This window comes from Bidens hawaiensis, unplaced genomic scaffold (genome assembly GCF_021521415.1).
Source record: "Bidens hawaiensis isolate Kalapana, Puna unplaced genomic scaffold, B.hawaiensis_p1.1 tig00006773_1, whole genome shotgun sequence".
Lineage (NCBI taxonomy): Eukaryota > Viridiplantae > Streptophyta > Magnoliopsida > Asterales > Asteraceae > Bidens > Bidens hawaiensis.
The window spans coordinates 940299-958287 of record NW_027491462.1 but is presented as its reverse complement, the minus strand read 5'-3'; the positions used below and the strand labels follow the sequence as shown (position 1 = coordinate 958287).

Sequence of the window (17989 nt, the reverse complement as noted above, 5' to 3'; positions counted from 1 at the left end):
ATTGCCTCCGTGTTTGCAAAATGGAAGGGAACATAATTATTCATTAGCTTGAAAATAATAGAGGAAGAAGAATATAGAGACGAGCAGGGTATAATTTTAGGTTTTTATTATTTTTCAAATGAACAGGTGAGGAGATGATGGCTGCGTATATGAAGGGGATGATGATTAAGGTGGTGTTTGTTTTTTTACAAAATATCTTCTTGGCCTCTTTTGTCTGCAGCGCGCAAACATTGCCCTCTACAGACTGTTTGTTTTTTCGAAGACGTTTCATTAAAAAACGTTTGTGCGCCCTCTTCTTGGTGAAGACTTGGACCATAGTTTTCCAACCTCTTCTAAACTCATTATTTCCATCAGATATCAATTAAGTTATTAAGTTTTTGTTAATTGAATTCTTGTCAATTAATTTGTTCAATTGAGTTGTTAATTGATTAGTTTTTTTTTGTCAATTGATTTGGTACGCAGACTGCAGACATTTTACCTCTAAAAAAACAAACAGCACCTAAACCTTTTTTTTTTTTTTTTCAGAATTGGGCTTTTTTTTTCGGAATTGGGCTTATATCCGGTTATTACTTCCAACCATTAACCAGGAAATCTTCGGTTATGAAAGACATTGTGTTTAACTAATAAATGTGATTTATTTTTAATTTTAGTTATATTAAATTAATTTTAGAATTATAAATATTATTATTTTATTTAAAAAGTGGTGAATTGGTAAATTGGTGTCCATTTCCATGATATTGTAGACGAAAATAAAATAAAGTAGGGTATGATGTGTCGCTGACATGGCACTGTAAAGCAAGAATCAAAATGGCATCTATATCATATAGTCTAAGTAGGGCTGCCAATTTATAACACGGACCCGTTAATACGACATGGCACGACACGAGTTTTAACAGTTTTGGGTTTGAGCTTAACAGGTTTCGTGTCTTAAACAGGTTAACCTATTTAAGACATGTTTAAATTCGTGTCCTAACAAGTTAAAGACATGTTAACCAGTTAGTTATATGTGTAGATTTTTATGTTTAAAAAATAAATACATATATACACTCTTAAAGTCTTAAACCTAAAGTCATACCTACAAACGATATTTCACTAATGCCCGTCAGAACCTGATATTATATTTTTTATGGATGTTATTATTTGCATCTATAGTTTTTTGTTTCAAGTACGTTATGTATTTGTCGTCTTTTGTTTCTAGTATGTTTTGGATTTGTGGTTTTTTTTTGTTTCAAATATGTTATGGATTATCTATTAATTAAGACTTTTATGTTCGTTTTGAAAATTTTGGTTTTGCTACATATGCATTATTCATTTTGTCTTTATGCAGGTCCCTTAACAGGTTAACCTGCTACTAAACAGGTTCGTGTTCGTGCTTGAAAAAAATGACACGATTAGTTATCATGTCGTATTCGTGTTTAGCCCAACAGGTCATCGTGTCGTGTCTTATCGTGTTGTGTTTGATATGTTATGACACCCCTATTATTAAGGTTTGAATTTGAATATGATTGAATAAAACATTGTTTTAGTAAAATCCAGATATTTCACTTTGAAGTGTCGGCGGTCGCTTGACACAGTTGTTAGGGTCGACCGTGGGAGCTGGGTTCAGTTTTATGATTAGTGTGTGGTTGGTATGGTCAACCGAGAAGATTCAATCAAACCCGCTTTAAGCATGTCCATGGTTGCTTGAGGTTGTTTTCGGCGGTTGTTTGGATTGACCATTAAGATGTAAAATCCATCCTTTTTTACAGGATTAGTTGATTTTTTAAGATGGGTTATGTACATTAATTCCTATACTAGACTTAATCCCATGATATTGAATTCGTCTTTGTTGGTTATTCTACTAAGACTAGACTAAGTGAACATAAAGTTATTGAACATGTTAGCTTAAGTTCTTTTGTTATGTTATGAGTGTTTCATGGGTCGTAGGGGTGTTCATGAAAGCCGAAATTTGAACCAAAACTGAAATCCAAATAAACCAATATGAATAACTAATTCGAATTTGGATATGGATTTTAAAAGTTTTCAAATAGTTCGGATTAATCAAATATCTATTAGGCCCGAATAAATAACATGTGCCTCTAGTGGAGGTTAGAGCCCGTGTTTCACACGGATGAAAATTTAATAAAAATAAAAAAAATATTATATGTAATACATAAATGTAATTGTTTCATATAATAATTTTTATCTATGACTTTTTTTATTAAATTTTTGATATATTACGCACTATAATTTTAAGTTGAAAACCAAATCTTGATGTTTGATTTATTTCAAATAAAACATTCATATCGATATTGTTATATTCAATATTGTGTGTATAAAAATGATATTTATGAAAAATTGTTGTCACAAATTTAAAAACTAAATTTACAAAGACTATGGTTTTGTTGTAAAAAAAATAAATAAAAATATATTATATTTTAAAATAAAGAGAGAAATGATGAACAATCTTAAATGGTTGTGTTAAAGAAATATGAAAAGACAATATCATATTCTAAGTTATAAAAATGTTAACAATTAAATATAATTTTGGTTTTATACTTGAAGAAAATCACATTTATATATGTTAAGACAAGAAATCAAGCACAATTACCATTTTAGTGGAGTTGGTAAGCACATTTGATTTGAAACATGATATCTTAGGTTCGAAACCCGTATCACACAATAATATATTTTTCAAAATTTTATAAAGCCTTACAAGTAGTGCTGTAAACGAACCGAACGAACACGAACAAGGTCTTGTTCATGTTCGTTCGTTAAGAATATATGTGTTCACAAACGGTTCACGAACACTTACTGAATGAGGTTTTATGTTCATGTTCGTTCATTAAGGATATTAATGTGTTCATGAACGGGTCACGAACACAAACAAACACAAATAAAATCGGCAAAGCCTATAGATTGAGACTGATGTATTCATCAATGTGAATAGTGAAAGCCTATAAACGAATCGAATGAGCACGAACAGGGGCATGTGTCACAGCCCCCGATCCCTATACCCCGGGAGGGGAGCCGTGAACGTTGAGTGGTGGTATCGATGTTTATTAAAATAATTTGCAGCGGAATATTTCATCAGAACCGTAGTTAGGAAAATTAATCAGAGCTATAAAAACACCACAATTCTTATTTCATAAACTGGGATAAAACCCATTTTTATACAAACATAAGTTTTATAGGGATAAACCCTAATTTACAAAAACACGTTTCTTTATTCTTGTGACAAGCCACTTATTTAAGCTGGAAGCCCGCAGGCATCATTCCTTTGTCTCTAACAAGTCACCTCAAACATGTTTAAAAATATTTGATCAGCAGGAAATACTGGTGAGTACATTCATTTATAAATGACACATTTTACAGTTACAGCATTAAGATGTTTTTACATTTGTCTGCTTATAAATTACCGAAAGGTACTTGTCACTCGACCGTATCTGTGACTGTGGTCATATTACTTATTGGCTAACACTTATCCAATAAGTAACGTGTAATAGCCCAGTAGGCAAGCCTTGTTACGAAACCCCGCAATACCAGTAGTAACCATCCCGTAAGTCTACAGAGACTTAATCACTGTAATGTAGTTTAAATCCTTTGAAAATATTTAAACTATCCGTCATGAGTTTAATGGATTTAGAAAAGCATCATGACAGCATTGGAAATCAGTTGTCTCACGCAAATGTGAATTGTGCAAAAACTCGAATGTCTCACCTTGCAAGTTTATATTTAACAAGCCTTCTGATGTTAAGCATCTAGATTAAGCACAATGTAGTATAACTATATTAGTATAAACCCATAATTATAACGATAATCACGAGACATGAAACTTTACACGATGGCACAATGTCATACCTTGGTTAGGTAGAGCTTTTGGATTCGTGTTATAAAAGTTCCTTTCGAACGGAGAGGTACCGTTACAATTACTTGGTATAATACTAGCCTTATATAAGAAAATTTTAGAGAGAGATCAAGAGTTTTTGAACGATTTGTGCAGTCCAGGATGCCTCCCTATTTATACTCGGATTTGAGCATCTTCGCATATCGCGAAGCATCTTCGCGTATCGCAGTAGGGTTGTCGAGTCAGCCCTAGCTATGCCACGTGACTCGACAAGCATCTTCGCGTATCGCGAAGGAATCTTCGCGTATCGCGAAGTTGCAGTAGGTTTATCGAGTCAGCCCTAGCTATGCCACGTGGCTTGACACGTTGCATACTTTTGCGATACGCAAAGGTGAAAAAAATACTAAGACGACCCTTAAGCGGCGATGCGAAGTGCAAAGTACGCCATCATTGCGCCCATCGCACTTCGCCCGAGCCCGTGCTCGTTGGGTGCTTCGCACTCTCCGCTATGACTAGGGAGAGTGGTTGTTTACATAAGAACATTATCATGTGAACTCTCTTCCTTATAAAGAGCTTACAAGTTTTGTAATCTAGCGATGTGGGACAAGAGTTAGAAATCCTATTTATACCATGGTGGAAGCCTTCCATTTTCTTTCCTCCACCAATGTGGGATGGAATTTTTCCTTTATATATTTCATTCTTCCTTTTACTTCTTCTCTTTTCTTTCTCATTTCTTCATTTCTTTCTTTGATTATTTTAGTCTTTAGTATGGTTTGTTATAGTCTCCCCTCCTTATTTTAAATCTCGTCCCCGAGATCTATTGAAATAGGTGTGGGTACTTCCGCTTCATTTCTGATTCTAATTCCCAAGTATATTCTGGTCCACGTTTTGAATCCCATTTTACTTTGACCAGAACTATTCTTTTATGCTTGAGATTCTTGATCTTCCTATCTTTAATTTGTAATGGTTTCTCGACGCATTTCAATTTTTCGTTTACCTTTATATCTTGAAGGGGTATTTTTAATGATTCTTCAGCTAGACATTTCCTTAGGTTGCTTACATGAAATACATCATGTATACCGGCCATTTCTTCTGGTAACTCCAGCTGATAGGCTACTGGTCCAATTCTTTTAATAATTTGGAATGGTCCAACAAACCTTGGACTTAACTTTCCTTTCTTACCAAATCGGACTATTCCTTTCCATGGAGATACCTCTAGTAACACTTTATCTCCAACTTGAAATTCTAATGGTTTGCGGCGATGATCTGCATAACTCTTCTGACGATCTCGTGCGGTCTTTAATCTTTCCTTGACTTGAATTATCTTGTCATTAGTTTCTTGTATGATTTCAGGACCTGATAATTGTTTTCCTCCTATTTCTGCCCAACACACTGGTGTTCTGCACTTTCATCCATAAAGTGCTTCAAATGGGGCAGCATTAATACTTGTATGATAAGTGTTGTTGTAAGAGAATTCTATCAGTGGTAAATGGTCGTCCCAATTTCCACCAAAATCTATCACACAAGCTCTTAGCATGTCTTCCAACGTTTGTATGGTCCTTTCACTTTGACCGTCAGTCTGTGGATGGTATGTTGTGCTCAAGTTTAACCTCGTTCCCATGGCTATTTGGAAACTTTTCCAAAAATGAGAAGTAAAACGGCTATCCCGATCAGATACGATGGATAATGGAACTCCATGTAATGAGACAACCTTGTCTACATATAGTTTAGCTAATTGTTCCATTTTAAAAGTTTCCTTCATTGGTATGAAATGAGCTGATTTTGTTAATCTATCCACAATCACCCAGATTGTGTCATTACCTCTTCTTGTTGTAGGTAATTTGGTAACAAAATCCATTGTTATTAATTTCCATTTCATTCTGGCATTTCTAATTGTTGAAGTAATCCTGACGGTTTTTGATGTTCAGCTTTAACTTGCGAACAAGTTATACATTTCGAAACATAATTAGCTACGTCCTTTTTCATTCCTATCCACTAGTAGGTTTTCTTTAAATCTTGATACATTTTATCTTTTCCGGGATGCATCGTATACTTGGATTTATGAGCTTCTTCGAGAATCCTTTCTCATAAATTTCCAATGATTGGTATCCAAATTCTATTCCCCATTCGGAGGATCTCATCATTTCCTTTGGTCAATTGGTCAATTGTACCATTTCTTTTTTCATCAGCAATGTTATTTCCTTCCATTGCTTGTTTTTGAGCATTTTTCACTTCATCAATTAAATTGATTTGAAGTTCTAATCTTAGAGCTCGTACTCTTTTAGGTTTCTCATGCTCTTTTCTGCTTAATCATCGGCTACTACATTCGCCTTTCCTTCACGATATTGGATTTCACGATCATAGTCGTTAAGAATTTCCATCCAACGTCTTTGCCTCATATTGAGCTCCTTTTGCCCAAATATATACTTTAAACTTTTATGATCTGTGAATACAGTAAACTTGCTACCATACAAATAATGTCTCCATATTTTTAGGGCAAAAATTATTGCTCCCAATTATAAATCATGTGTTGTGTAATTCTCTTCATGCTTCTTCAATTGTTTGGATGCATAGGCAATAACTTTTTCACTTTGCATTAATACACATCCTAATCTTGACTTGGAAGCATCACAACAAACTGTGAAATCTTCAGTTCCTTCTGGTAATGCAAGTATTGGGGCATTTGTTAACTTTTGTTTTAAAGTTTCAAAAGCTTCTTCTTGCTTATCTCCCCATTCGAACTTAACATTTTTACATGTTAACTTTGTTAATGGAACTGCTATTCGGGAAAAGTTTTGATTGAAATGTCTATAATATCCTGCTAAACCTAAGAAACTTCAAATTTCTGTAGGAGTTTTAGGAATTTCCCATTTAATGATCGCTTCTATTTTGGCAGGGTCAACATGAATACCTTCCTGATTAATCAAGTGACCTAGAAATTGCACTTCTTGTAACCAAAACTCATACTTTGAGAATTTAGCATTAAGCTTCTCTCTTCTCAATAGTGTTAAAAGTGTATGAAGATGTTTGACATGATCATCACTAGTTTTGGAATAAATAAGTATATCGTCTATAAAAATGATCACAAATTTATCCAAATACGGTTTACATATCCGATTCATCATATCCATGAATGCAGCTGGTGCATTGGTTAAACCAAACGGCATAACTGTAAACTTGTAGTGACCATATCTGGTTCTAAAAGCAGTTTTAGGAACGTCTTCTTCTTGCACCTTTAATTGATGGTATCCTGAGCGTAAGTCGATCTTTGAAAAATATCGAGCTCCTTGAAGTTGATCAAATAGATCATCAATTCTCGGTAAGGGATACCGATTCTTAATTGTGACCTTGTTTAATTCTCTATAATCGATACACATACGCATCGATCCATCTTTCTTTTTAACAAATAGCACTGGTGCTCCCCAGGGTGATGAGCTTGGTTGTATAAAACCTTTTTCTAGCAAATCGTCTAATTGCCTTTTCAATTCTAACATTTCTGTTGACGCTAAGCGATACGGTGCTTTAGCAATTGGTGATGTTCCTGGGATCACATGAATTCTGAATTCTACTTCACGATCAGGCGGTTGTCCCGATAAATCTTCTGGAAAAACATCAGAATATTCCGATACTACCGGAATTTCTTTTAGCTCCCTTCCTTTGGCGCTAATGATTACAAAAATCATATATACTATACCCTGCTTTCTTAAGAAATTTTCCGCTTTCATTATCGATATAAACTTCTTAGGTCTAAGAACTTTGTCTCCTTGAATTGTAATAATCTCTCCTGTTGGAGTACGAATCTCAACAGAATTCTTATTACATAGGATTCGAGCATGATTGGCTACTAACCAGTCCATTCCTAATATAACATCAAATCCGACCAAATTCATTGGAAGCAAATTTGCTTTGAACTTGTGACCTAATAAATTTATATTTTCTCCTTGAAGTACTTCATGAATATAAGTAGGATTTCCGTCGACGGTTTCTACTATGCAAACTTGTTTAAGTTTGGTTAATGGTTGGTTTAAGACTTGACAAAAATTCTTGTTTATGAAACTTTGATTTACTCCGGAATCAAATAGTACTTTAGCGTAAACGTCATTAATAAGAAACGTACCCGCAATGACGTCTGGAACCATTGCTGCCTCTTGTGCAGTAAGCTGAAAAGCTCGTGCGTTCCTCTTAGGTCCATCCGTATTCTTAGCTTTATTGTCAGACACCTTTATCAACTTGGGACATTCAGGACGGATGTGGCCAGGTTCTCCGCAATTATAGCAAACACGGGTTTCTTTTCTTCTACACTCTTCATCCGTATGACCAGCCATCTTGCAGTAGTTGCAGAATTTAGTCTTTTTAAAAGCACATCTTCCTGAATGTCTCTTTCTGCAGACTTTATAGAAAGGCTGAGCATAGGTTTGCCCTGTCCCTTTCTTTCAGAATTCTTGAGAAATTTACTGGGCTAATTCCTTCTTTTTGTTTTCTTCCTGTGTTCGGATTAATCCGTCTGTCATGGTATTGGCTAGTTCAACAGCTTCCTCAATAGTATGAGGTCTAGCCAATTTTACTAGATCACGGATTTCACTTATTAATCCCCAAATATAACGAGAAATTAGTACTGTTTCTGGCGAAGCCAGAGCCGGTACCATTCTTGCATATTTAAAGAATTTTGTTGTATACTCACGACATTTCGCACCTTCCATCTTGTGATTCAAGAACACAGTAGCAATCTTTTCTCTTTCATGTGGAGGACAAAATTTTCTTTCTACTATTTCTTTGAATTCACCCCAGGTCAAAATGTCAACTATGTTGCTTCCTTTTGCCTGAAGGACTGTATTCCACCATTCTAATGCTTCATTAATAAAGAGATTAGAAGCATACAATATCTTATATTTTATATATGCATCACTATATTTTATACATACACACCATATATATATATATTACAAAGAGAAAATTACGGTAATAAACATATATATATATATATATATATATATATATTATATTAGTTATATTATATACAGGGTTCTCTATCGTAAAATCTCCAGATCATGCTATCCCCGATGTTTCTCAGTCGGTTGGCGGTTTCATTAAGTTCTTCCCCGTAATGACGGAGTTGTGTGGTAAGCTCCGGTGTCATCGTGGGGTAGTTGGCAGTTTCCGGCTGGAATGGTGCGTATGGGTTTGTGGTCATTGTGTGGAATTGCCAATCGTTTGTCCACCATTCCTCAAACTGAGATTGGTCGAGGTTCCTGCTCCCATGTTGTTAACTATTGGTTTGAAGAACTCACACTGATCTAGGCATTTGTCTAGCCTTTCTTCCATGGGAATTTCAGCGATGTGTTGTTTTGTAGGGGGTTGTGGTTCAGTTGGTGGTTGAATTTGTGGTTGTGGTTTTGGTACTGGAATCATAACTTTTCTTTTTTTTGTTTTATCATTCCTTTTCTCCAGTCCATATATCGTTTTCTTCTTTTTGGTTGATTTGGGGTTGAAGTCGAGGACTGGGCAGTGAATACCATTGGTTCATTTGGTTTTTCTTCAGTTGTTGGGTTTACTGTCTGCATCTCTTCCGTACTGACCGATATGTTCTCAAAAGCCTCTATAAGCTCACTCATGCTATTCAATCAAAAACAATAAAACGACTTCCAAAAGAAAATCATATTATTTATATTTATGTGTAGTTAAAATTTCATCCATAAAGTTAACACATAGGTTAATACATTTATTTCCTAACACTTAATTAGGTATTGTTAAAATACCTATATTGCTTAAACCAGTGGCTCTGATACCACTTCAGCTGTCACAGCCCCCGATCCCTATACCCCGGGAGGGGAACCGTGAACGTTGAGTGGTGGTATCGATGTTTATTAAAATAATTTGCAGCGGAATATTTAATCAGAACCGTAGTTAGGAAAATTAATCAGAGCTATAAAAACACCATAATTCTTATTTCATAAACTGGGATAAAACCCATTTTTATACAAACATAAGTTTTATAGGGATAAACCCTAATTTACAAAACACGTTTCTTTATTCTGGTGACAAACCACTTATTTAAGCTGGAAGCCCGCAGGCATCATTCCTTTGTGTCTAACAAGTCACCTGAAACATGTTTAAAAATATTTGATCAGCAGGAAATACTGGTGAGTACATTCATTTATAAATGACACATTTTACAGTTACAGCATTAAGATGTTTTTACATCTGCCTGCTTACAAATTACCGAAAGGTATTTGTCACTTGACCGTATCTGTGACTGTGGTCATATTACTTATTGGCTAACACTTGTCCAATAAGTAACGTGTAATAGCCCAGTAGGCAAGCCTTGTATACAAAACCCCACAATACCAGTAGTAACCATCCCGTAAGTCTACAGAGACTTAATCACTGTAATGTAGTTTAAATCCTTTGAAAATATTTAAACTATCCGTCATGAGTTTAATGGATTTAGAAAAGCATCATGACAGCATTGGAAAATCAGTTGTCTCACGCAAATGTGAGTTGTGCAAAAACTCGAATGTCTCACCTTGCAAGTTTATATTTAACAAGCCTTCTGATGTTAAGCACCTAGATTAAGCACAATGTAGTATAACTATATTAGTATAAACCCATAATTATAACGATAATCACGAGACATGAAACTTTACACGATGGCACAATGTCATACCTTGGTTAGGTAGAGCTTTTGGATTCGTGTTATAAAAGTTCCTTTCGATCGGAGAGGTACCGTTACAATTACTTGGTATAATACTAGCCTTATATAAGAAAATTTTAGAGAGAGATCAAGAGTTTTGAACGATTTGTGTAGTCCAGGATGCCTCCCTATTTATACTCGGATTTGAGCATCTTCGCATATCGCGAAGCATCTTCGCGTATCGCAGTAGGGTTGTCGAGTCAGCCCTAGCTATGCCACGTGGCTCGACAAGCATCTTCGCATATCGCGAAGGAATCTTCGCGTATCGCGAAGTTGCAGTAGGTTTATCGAGTCAGCCCTAGCTATGCCACGTGGCTCGACACGTTGCATACTTCTTCGCATATCGCAAAGGTGCAAAACGAGCGTGCGAAGTGCAAAGTGCGCCATCAAAGCGCCACATTGCGCCCGAGCCCGTGCGCCATCAGGTGCTTCGCACCCTCCGCTAGGACTAGGGAGAGCGGTTGTTCACATAAGAACATTATCATGTGAACTCTCTTCCTTATAAAGAGCTTACAAGTTTTGTAATCTAGCGATGTGGGACAAGAGTTAGAAATCCTATTTATACCATGGTGGAAGCCTTCCATTTTCTTTCCTCCACCAATGTGGGATGGAATTTTTCCTTTATATTTTCCATTCTTCCTTTTACTTTTTCTCTTTTCTTTCTCATTTCTTCATTTCTTTCTTTGATTATTTTAGTCTTTAGTATGGTTTGTTATAGCATGTTCGTGTTCATTCATTTAACTTTAAAAGAACACGGACACTTAATCAAACAAATATATATATGTTCATGTTCGTTTATTTGAAAATGGACATTTGTGTTCATTTGTTTAAAATCTAAACGAACATAATTGAACAAAGATAACGAACATGTATGAACAAATATAAAAGAACACAAATATAAACGAACTTATATGAAAACACTTAAAGAACACAAATTAACAAATATAAAACCTTTAAGCAGATGATCTATCCAGATAATATTTAATTAATTTCTATTAGTACATAAACGAAAATAAATAAACAGACATAAACGAATGTTCATGATCATAAATTAACGAACGGAACATGTGTTCATGTTCGTTCGTTTAATTAAACGGACACAAATTTTTTATTCATGTTCATTCGTTTATTAAATAAACGAACTTCTCGTCGAACAGTTCACGAATAGTTCACCGAACGTTTGGTTCATTTACAGACTTAGTTACAAGTCATGGGTTATAATAGGAAAACGGGTCATGGGTCATACTATAATAAGAAATAGTGGCATGACATCTACTTGGCATTCTATGTGAAGTGTCTAGTTAAATAGCACATTTGATTTGAAACATGAGGTCTTAGGTTCGAAACCCGTATCACACAATAATATATTTTTCAAATTTTATAAAGCTTTATGGGTCATGAGTTATAATTAGAAAACGGGTCATGGATCATAATATAATAGAAAATAGTGACATGGCATCTACTTGTCATCCTATGTGGAATGCCTAGTTAAATGCCATATGAACAACTTGTGTTGCTTTAATAGTATAGTTAGATTAGATTAGATAGTTAGATTAGATTCCCAAATCCATCAATATTTACAATAACTTTAACTCCCTACTATTCGTTCCATTAAACATTTATATGCCAAAATGACCTAACAAGTCACTCAACTGTTCCACTTTTAACACTTAGGTGCAAATCGACTCCGCGTTCATCGACATAATAAACCGTTATCTGATCCAATACATCCATACTCATGGCAATCAATTTTGTTATGGCTTGGCAATGCTTACTTGATGAGACCGGAAAAACTTGGTACTATTGTAATTTTCATACAAATACAACCAAAAATCTGCAGCAAGTCACCTTAAATTTTTATAATTACGAAATTAAAGTGCCCAAATCGTCCCTGAGGTTTGGTCAATTATGTGATTTTCGTTTAAAAAGTTTATTTTGTGCAGCTGGACCATCGGAGTTTTCTGTTTCTTGTCAATTATTTTCATTATTAAGTTGGGGGTAATTATGGAAAGTTAAAATGAAAGGGTTTAAGATGTAATAATTCAATGAAAGTAACAATTTAAAAACTCATTTCATTCCTTCCTTCATGGTCTCGTTCTTCCGGCCACTTCTTGCATGCATGTTTCCGGTTAACTCCAAAACTAAACTAAACAACCAAATTAATGATCACAATCAACTCGTAGCCGCTAAACAAACAACACGCACTTGTTTCAAGCTCTAGTTTTGTGCAATCAACTTCAATTAATAGAAACAAAAGAGGGGGATCAATTCCGGTTAATTTCCCCCATACAATTTCCGTAAATTCCAAATCGAGTTCAATGGTGGTGGCTAAATGGGTCTGAAACTGCAAATCAATTCCCGATTTAGCACCCCCACCCCTTGACTTGACTGAGAGGATGGAGATTGTGCAAGCGATCATGCATTTGTGTCGGAATCAGCCGGTGGCGGTGATGAAGGCCTCATGCGACAGCGGTGGTGGTGGGGGTTTCCGGTTTATGTACACTTTTTTTTATTGTTTTTTAAGTCTATTTATTATTTAAAATAATAACACTAACAACAACAATAATAATAATAAATAAATAAATAAAAAAAAAAAGGACAGAACTGCCTCTATCTTAATGATAAAAATAGACACAGTTAACTATTTGGACGTAATTGAAAGAAATGAGAAATCTCAATGGTCAAGTTAAAAAAAAAACCACACGTTTTGAACGAAAATCGCATAATTGACCTAACCTCGGGGACGATTTGACACTTCACTCTAATTACGGGGTTTATTGAAATATGAAATTCATCCTGGAGACGCTTATCTAATTCGAAAACAACATCGAAAACTTAAATATATTTGTTTGACAAGAACAAGACTGCATGAAGCATTTTGACCTTTAAGGTCAACTTTGATGATAGTTTTGACTTTTGAGGTGTTAAATCTGCTTTTTTAGTTTTAAGGAACCACAGCTTACGAAAAAAACGGGTCAAAGGGGTCGGCCATGTCAACAGTTTTAACATTGCAACCATCTTGAACCAGTTTTTTGTCGTTTCAAAATCATTTTGAAGTATGTAGTAAAATGTAAGACGATTCATGCATATGCAGAATTTCATATTCCAAAAGTACACACATAAAAGAAAAGGCTAAACTGTCCACCACCAGTCATAACACCACAATGGATATAACATGAGAAAAAGTAACTAAGAAAATGAGTAACATATCAAGTTCCAGCCTTCTCACCCTAAACTAGGTTTTTAAAAATAAAAACAACCATTTTTATACATCTGGTGGTGGTAGTAGTAGTAGTAACGTAAGTAAATAAACAAATCCCACGAAAACATATAAACCAACACCACCAACCATCTAATCCATTACAGGAACCAGCCATCCTCTGACCACAGCATGCTCATAATAAACCTTGAACTTATCCTCAGCATCAGGTATATCAAGTGCCAGGTCATCAAGCCCATCTTTCACCCTACCAAACCCTTTAGTCATCTGATTAGTAGTAATCAGCCCTTCACTGTAACACTCCTGCAACAGATCCAGCATCCTCTCATTCTTCTTCTCCATTGCCATCACCAAAGCCTTTTTAACCACCTCGTGGTTAAAAAACGGCATCCCCAGATCTCGTATACACCGACACGCTTCACCGACCACACCCCCTGTTGCATACTCTTCCAGCAATTTTACTATTTTGTCCTTCGCATCCTCCACTGCCCAACCGGTCCCACCTCCCCAGCACCTTAGCAGCCTCTCACCCGCGTGGCGTGCGCCTATAAGCGACTGAGCCACGCGAACTGTCTCACTCCCGTTACAGTTCGGTTCCAACCGGTTCCCGATTTCTTCCAAATTCAACGGAGCCAAAACGTCGTCGATCACAGCTCGCGCGAGGAACAGTGCGAGCTCGTTTGATGCGTCAAGTATGTCCAGAGCTGTGTCGTCTGCGGATTCAAGAAGAAGGGTAAAACCATCTACGATGTCTTGAGTTGAAAAGATTTCGATGTGAAGTGCAGAGAGTAAAACCGAGGCCATTTCCTTCTCTCGGTTTTTTCTATCCATTGCGAGTGTGATTAATCTTTTTAGAAAAATCGGGTTGTATTCAGGTGACCCTAGATCCTCTAAACTCCTGATAAGTTCGGGTATATCATCTGATAGAAAATATTCGTGAATTATGCTCACGATTTCTTCTTTGTAACGTTTAAGTTTTACAACGATTTCAGCATCGGTGACCACACCATCTCCATGTGGGTTCACAAATGACGAATCAAGCCAGTTGTCGGTAACTGCAAAGTCAACTAACGACTCAAATAACGACTTGGCGGATGGGATATCAAGTGCCAGGTCATCAAGGCTGTCACGTAAACGGTTAAACCCTTTGACCATTTGACTCGAGCTGATCAACCCTTCTTCTGATGCTTCTTTTAGCAGCTTTAAAATAAGTGGCTCGGCTGCACGATTCTCCATGGCTAGAATGAGGGCGCGCTTGACAACTTCGTGATGAAAGAATGCAACGCCTAGCTGGCGGATACACCTACACGCTTCTGACGTGTCACCACTTTCTGCATATTCTCTTAACAGGTCAGAAATCCGTTTCTTGACTTCCTCCACCGTGATGTGGGTGGTACCACCCCATCGCCGCTCGACTAGCTCCGCGTGATGTGGAGCCAAAAGATAACTTTTTTCAGCAGTTTGAAGAACTTGAAACCCTTTTGATGATTCGGATAATGATTTCTTGGCTTGGGTTACAAAAGCTGGTGGAAGGATATCATCAACAATCGCACGAGCAAAAAACAAAGCAAGAATCTCAACCGTGTCGAGTATGTCAACTGCCAGGTCATCAGCAGATTCTAGAAGCATGAAAAAACCTTGCTTGATTTGTGTAGAGCTGATGATATCAGAATACAAAGCTGAAAGAAGAACCGAAGCCATTTCTTTCTCTTTGTCATGTCGGTCCATCGCCATTGATACAAGTCTCTTAATGAAGTATGGATGGTATTCAGTTGACCCGAGTTCCTTGAGTTCAGATGCTGCTAAGATCACATCACCAGTGGTGAAGTATTCATCAATGATGGAAGCTACTTTCCGTTTGTATTCGTCTAACGGATCGGAAACAGCAGACCCCACAAGTTGATATGGCTCCTGAAATTCAAGAAACAGATCACAACTCTATGGGCACTACAAAAACAATTCAAAACATAGATTGGATTTGGTAGATGAAAATTACTACCTCGCCACTATCGTAATTTGGGTCGTTGCGATCAATACGAGCATCACCGTCAGTGTCAGGTAGCTTTCCCCATGTACCCTTACCACCAGCACCATCTGATTTCAAGTTGGTCAGCAAAAAAAGTATATTATAAGCACTAAAACATAAAGATGCAACTGAACAAAGAGTAAAAAACAAGATTCAAACATAAAGATGGCTGTGAAGACTTATGCTCTTCCTTATAAGCATTATGTTCTTGCTAACATGATAGAAGCCTAAAAGTATGAGACCATGAGTCACATCCAACACTTGTCATCAACATCTATATATGAAGCAATGCCATAATCTTCCTAAAAGTTGTAGGATGAAGTTTAGAAAATAAACTGTAATCTTGGCATACGCATATGAAGCTTAAAACACATTTTAAATCATCATCTTCATGACAACATTATCACAAATAAATAGATAGCGCCCCTAATCGGAATAACATAATCTGATTTCAACTCGTTATGTATTAAAACAATTGTTATATAATCGCTCGAAAGTTGCATAGTGAATAAACCACTTAAAACAGTAATTAGACAGAAAGATAGTCGTAATAATCAAACGAATCATCCATATGGTTCCAAAAGCAAAGCACACATTTATGAGAAGCTAGATGCAGGAAAACACAAGTTGAAAGGGCAGAACCTATTGTTTCAACTATATTCAGTCATATAAGAATATCTACTCTAAAAAACCAGATGCAATTCTCCATCAATATTAGGCAAAACAAAATTAACCTAAAACTATACTCCACACACACACACCTTTCTTAACCCTAACGAACTTGGCCGAATGCGATCGGCGCACATGCCTCACCGCAATCCCAGCCGACAGCAACGTTGCCTCCGTAGCAGCTGCAGTCTTCAGCACCTCCCTCTGTTCATCTGTCAAAAACCCCTCCATTTCCACTCAATTAAACCCAGACCCAGATCACCGAATTTGAAGATGGGACTGACTATTATTATTAATAATCGGAAACAGACTGCAAATTGGTACAAAATCGTCGAGATGAATGAAGGGTGTAACAACACCCAGTTGCCACACGGTGACTGTGTGTTGATTGATTATAATAATAATATATATGAGAAAGAAAGGATAATAATCAAATGAAATGAGGATGGATGGAGCGTGAGTACATACGGTTACGTCCACACGTCACCGTCTATTAGCCCCATTACACGTGGCGGCTGGGCTCTACCCTACACCACCGTCTCATTGGTCTCGTGATGGTAGCTAATTTGTTAAACCAATCAATCTAGGGTTGGGGCTTTTTCTGAAAATGCATTGACTTTAGGATCTTACAATATGAATATGCTTTTGACTTTTATTAAAATTAAAATGCTATATGCCTGTATCTATGCAACAATCTTACTCTATTAATAAAAGAAAATGTTAAAACTTAGGTGTCAAGCTTACATTCCTCTTAACTTCTAATCTCTCATCTCATTCATTTTATTCACGGGTGATGGGTTATGGGTCAAAACCATTTTGTCAATTGGGTTATAACATAGTGTGGATTTTATTATTATTGAGTTAAATATCATTTTCATACATGAGGTTTGATCAACTACACAACTTTAATACCTTCATAAGTATTTTGAGAAACATAATTAAAATAAGACCTTATTTATTTGTATTATTTGACAAATTCCGTGTAATACACGGGTTCAAAAGCTATTAATATTTATGTGATATCTTATAGGGGGTGTTCACATTCAAGTTAAATCGTTAATAACTCTTTTCGAGCATGAGAAACAGAAAATGAACTATTGAGATTTTAAACCGAACCAAGTCGTAGCGTTATCAATGGTTTGTTTCATGGCTTAGACTCATGCGGTCTTTATAAAAATGCACAAAACATGAAAATAATGTATTATTATAGTAGTCCCGCCACTAAGATAACGTTCGAATTAGATAAAACAAGATGTCCACAACCACCAAATATCCAAAGATTATAAAAAAAAGAAAAGAAAAAAAGGTCCAAACATAGGATAGGCACCATCTACCAAGAGGTCATAAAAAATTGTAAAATAAACTTGAGGAACTTATCTAGCCATGTTAAGCATTGTTACAGTAGTCCCATCACTAGGATAATGTTGTTAAAAACCAAATGCAAGAAATAATTAAAACATGGATCAAGTTATTTTATAAAATGAGACAAAAATAAAAAGGACGAGAAGGATTTATAGCCACACAAAAAAACCATTTAAAAAAAAATTTAAAAAGTTA

General features: G+C 36.0%; 1 pseudogene across 1 annotated transcript; it reads right to left on the bottom strand.

Annotated features, from left to right (window-relative positions):
- Positions 1–13869: 13869 nt before the first annotated feature.
- LOC143633526 (MA3 DOMAIN-CONTAINING TRANSLATION REGULATORY FACTOR 1 pseudogene) lies at positions 13870–16663 on the bottom strand (annotated as a pseudogene). Its single transcript, XR_013153682.1, has 3 exons — positions 16525–16663; positions 15737–15831; positions 13870–15648 (listed from the first exon to the last, which is right to left on the bottom strand). The product of XR_013153682.1 is annotated as an MA3 DOMAIN-CONTAINING TRANSLATION REGULATORY FACTOR 1 pseudogene (transcript).
- Between the last annotated feature and the right edge of the window lie 1326 nt (positions 16664–17989).